We start from the raw sequence: 4,152 nt of genomic DNA, 5'->3' as shown, positions 1-4,152 counted from the left end.
CTGTCTCTCTCTCTTGCCTCAAATGCTTCTCACGTGCTGCTCCTGTCCTCCGGAACTCTCTACCCTGCTTTTATAGACTTGCTCCAGCCTTGTATAGCTTCAGACACTCTTGTAAAACAAATCTATTGAGAGAGCTTACCATCCCTTCCCTGTTTTTCATCCTACCTAAAATAAATATGAAACAGCCTGACTTACTGCTGCAACTACAATCCATGTAACAAGCTACTCCAAATCTTATGCTCTCAACCTGTAGACTGTAAGCTCTTCGGAGCAGGGCCCTTTTCCTCCTGTACTAGAGTTATTTAGTCTATGTTTTTGTGTCTTATCACAAATTCTTGTCGTATACCTTTATCTCCTGTACCCAGTGCTATGGAATTTGCGGTGCTATGCAAACAAATGATAATAATATTAAGTGGATGAATCAACTACTCATAAGCAATGTGATAAGTGAAAATAACAGAACAATTAAGATAATATATAATGTCAGGGAAAGGAAAATAGTCAAGAATATAAAATGATTTCTGATATTGTGATAGTTAAAGTATAGATATTTACAGATATATATATATATATATATATATATATATATATATATATATATATATATATATATATATATAGGAATATCTAATTCAAAATACTTTGAACATATACTGCTATATGAAGAACATTCAAATTTGAAATATTTACAGTAAAAACATAAACACATTATTAAATATGAAAATTGCATAAATATGATGTGAAAAATTATTTCTCATGTTTTTAGCTACTTGACTGCAAAGGGCTCCAATAAACTTATATATATATATATCAACAAGTAGGGACTGCACTCGCTGGATTCAGTTCAAATAATACCTTATTTATTCAATGGTTGAACCATTGAATAAATAAGGTATAATTTGAACTGAATAAAGCGAGTGCAGTCCCTACTTGTTGATACTTATTGAAATTTTGACTGAGCACCCTGGTTGCTGACTATCTTTGAATTCCGAGTGCAGATACACAGTGGAAATATATATATATATATATATATATATATATATATATATATATATATATATATATATATATATAAATATATATATATATATATATATATATATATATATATATGTTTGTGTGTACATATGTGTTTATGTGTTTTTTTTCTGTAGATGTCGAGTGCACAATTTGCAAATCACTCTCTGTGTGCAAGGTAGCGTGGCCGAGCAGTCTAAGGCGCTGGATTTAGGCTCCAGTCTCTTCGGAGGCGTGGATTCAAATACCACTGCTGCCAGAATCATAATTTTCACTTACTAGTACTTTAAATGGTATATCGATACATAGCACAAGTAGGTTCTTTATTGTGTTTTTTAAAATTCATGTTTTGCAAAAACAGCCTTGGAGTCCTTCGAGCTGGAATTGAACCAGCGACCTAAGGATTACTGCTTTAGCACTACAGTCCTCCGCTCTACCAGCTGAGCTATCGAAGGATTCTACATGTCAACTGAAAATAATTGGCACATAGTAATTATTTTATAAAACATGCTTATTGTAAAAGTTCTTGAAGATAAAAGTTATTAAAGTGCTTATTGTGAAAGTTCTTGAAGATAAAAGTTATTAAACATAATTTGAAACAAAAATAAAATTGAATTATATTTACTTTACCTCAAACTTGAAATAATATAGACATTTGGAGACAGTTTGTATGGATTCCTATTGATCTTGTTTTGAATGAAACAATTGCCATGCTAATTGATTAAATATGTTAACGTGTTGACACTTTCTTTGTAAGGGTTTTTTACCAAGGTGCCAAAAGTGTGGACTTAGCAAATTCAGGATTCAGAAGTAGGTGAACTTTGTTTAGTGATTTTTATTCTTTTCTGTTTCAATTTAAAGAAGACATTGCAACTGCCATAGTCATTTTGAACATAGAGGAGAAGAAATGATTACAAAAATCCCAGTTAATGTGTTAACGAGAACCATTAGCCAACTTTTAGTCACTCTTTTTCTTCTGTAGATGTGGAATGCACAATTTTCAAAGCGCTCACAGTGTGCAAGGTAGTGTGGCCGAGCGGTCTAAGGTGCTGGATTTAGGCTCCAGTCTCTTTGGAGGCGTGGGTTCAAATCCCACCGCGGCCAGAATCATCATTTTAGAAGAAGAAATAATTACAACAATCCCAGTTTATCTGTTAACGAAAACCATTAGTCAACTTTTAGTCTCTCTTTTTTTTCTGTAGATGTCGAGTGCACAATTTGCAAATCACTCTCTGTGTGCAAGGTAGCGTGGCTGAGCGGTCTAAGGCGCTGGATTAAGGCTCCAGTCTTTTTGGAGGCGTGGGTTCAAATCCCACCGCTGCCAGAATCATCATTTTCACTTACTAGTACTTTAAATGGTATATCGATTCGTAGCACTAGTAGGTTCTTTATTGTGTTTTTTAAAATTCGTGTTTTGCAAAAATAGCCTTGGAGTCCTTCAAGCCGGAATTGAACCAGTGACCTAAGGATTACTGCTTTAGCACTACAGTCCTCCGCTCTACCAGCTGAGCTATTGAAGGACTCTACATGTTTGCTGAAAATAATTGGCACATAGTAATTATTTTATAGAACATGCTTATTGTAAAAGTTCTTGAAGATAAAAGTTATTAAAGTGCTTATTGTGAAAGTTCTTGAAGATAAAAGTTATTAAACATAATTTGAAACAAAAATAAAATTGAATTATATTTACTTTACCTCAAACTTGAAATAATATAGACATTTGGAGACTGTACGGATTCCTATTGATTTTGTTTTGAATGAAACAATTGCCATGCTAATTGATTAAATATGTTAACGTGTTGACACTTTCTTTGTAAGGGTTTTTTACCAAGGTGCCAAAAGTGTGGATTCAGAAGTAGGTGAACTTTGTATATATGTCTATATATGTATATTTTTCTGTAAATACATATATACACATATAAATACATATGTTCACACACACATATATATATATACAGTATCCCAAAAAAGTGAGTACACCCTTCAAATCTCATCTTTTCATGTGACAACACTGAGGAAATTAAACTTTGCTAAAATGTAAAGTAGTGAGTATACAGCTTGTATAACAGTGTAAATTTGCTGTCCCCTCAAAATAACTCAACACACAGCCGTTAATTTCTAAACCGTTGGCAACAAAGGTGAGTACATCCCTAAGAGGAAATGTCCAAATTGGGCCCACAGTATCAATATTTTGTGTGGCCACCATTATTTTCCAGCATTGCCTTAACCCTCTTGGCCATGGAATTCACCAGAGCTTCACAGGTTGCCACTGGAGTCCTCTTCCACTCCTCCATGATGACATCACAGAGCTGCTGGATATTAGAGTCCTTGCTCTCGGTTTGAGGATGCCCCACGGATGCTCAATAGGGTTTAGGTCTGGAGACATGCTTGGCCAGTCCATCACCTTTACCCTCAGCTTCGATAGCAAGGCAGTGGTCGTCTTGGAGGTGTATTTGGGGTCGTTATCATGTTGGAATACTGCCCTGTTGCCCAGTCTCCGAATGGAGGGGATCTTGATCTGCTTCAGTATGTCACAGTACATGTTGGCATTCATGGTTCCATCAATGAACTGTAGCTGCCCAGTGCCAGCAGCACTCATGCAGGATCTGACCATGACACTCCCACCACCATGCTTGACTGTAGGCAAGACACACTTATCGTTGTACTCCTCACCTGGTTGCTGCCACACACGCTTGACACCATCTGAACCATATAAGTTTATCTTGGTCTCATCGGACCACAGAACATGGTTCCAGTGATCCATGTCCTTAGTCTGCTTGTCTTCAGCAAACTGTTTGCGGGCTTTCTTGTGCATTATCTTTAGAAGAGGCTTCCTTCTGGGACGACAGCCATGCAGACCAATTTGATGCAGTGTGTGGCATATGGTCTGAGTACTGACAGCCTGACTCCCCACCCCTTCAACCTCAGCAGCAATGCTTTCAGCACTCATGCATCTATTTCCCAAAGACGACCTCTGGATATGACGCTGAGCACCTGCACTCAACTTCTTTGGTCTACCATGGCAAAGTCTTTTCTGAGTGTAACCTGTCCTGTGAAACTGCTGTATGGTCTTGCCAACCATGCTGTAGCTCAGTTTCAGGGTCTTGGCAATCTTCTTATAGCCTAGGCCATCTT

General features: G+C 36.8%; 4 non-coding genes across 4 annotated transcripts; 2 read left to right on the top strand and 2 right to left on the bottom strand.

The window, feature by feature from the left end:
- Window positions 1-1,386: 1,386 nt before the first annotated feature.
- TRNAY-GUA (transfer RNA tyrosine (anticodon GUA)) lies at window positions 1,387-1,472 on the bottom strand. The gene is given in 2 exon segments: window positions 1,387-1,422; window positions 1,436-1,472. It is a non-coding gene; the product is annotated as a tRNA-Tyr (tRNA).
- Window positions 1,473-2,039: 567 nt separating this feature from the next.
- Window positions 2,040-2,121, top strand: TRNAL-UAG (transfer RNA leucine (anticodon UAG)). The gene has a single exon. It is a non-coding gene; the product is annotated as a tRNA-Leu (tRNA).
- A 138-nt stretch (window positions 2,122-2,259) lies between these two features.
- TRNAL-AAG (transfer RNA leucine (anticodon AAG)) lies at window positions 2,260-2,341 on the top strand. Its single transcript has one exon. It is a non-coding gene; the product is annotated as a tRNA-Leu (tRNA).
- A 110-nt stretch (window positions 2,342-2,451) lies between these two features.
- TRNAY-GUA (transfer RNA tyrosine (anticodon GUA)) lies at window positions 2,452-2,537 on the bottom strand. Its single transcript is given in 2 exon segments — window positions 2,452-2,487; window positions 2,501-2,537. It is a non-coding gene; the product is annotated as a tRNA-Tyr (tRNA).
- Window positions 2,538-4,152: the final 1,615 nt, after the last annotated feature.

Source organism: Bombina bombina, chromosome 5, assembly GCF_027579735.1.
Source record: "Bombina bombina isolate aBomBom1 chromosome 5, aBomBom1.pri, whole genome shotgun sequence".
Classification (NCBI taxonomy): Eukaryota; Metazoa; Chordata; class Amphibia; order Anura; family Bombinatoridae; genus Bombina; species Bombina bombina.
This window is presented reverse-complemented; position numbering and strand designations above follow the sequence as displayed.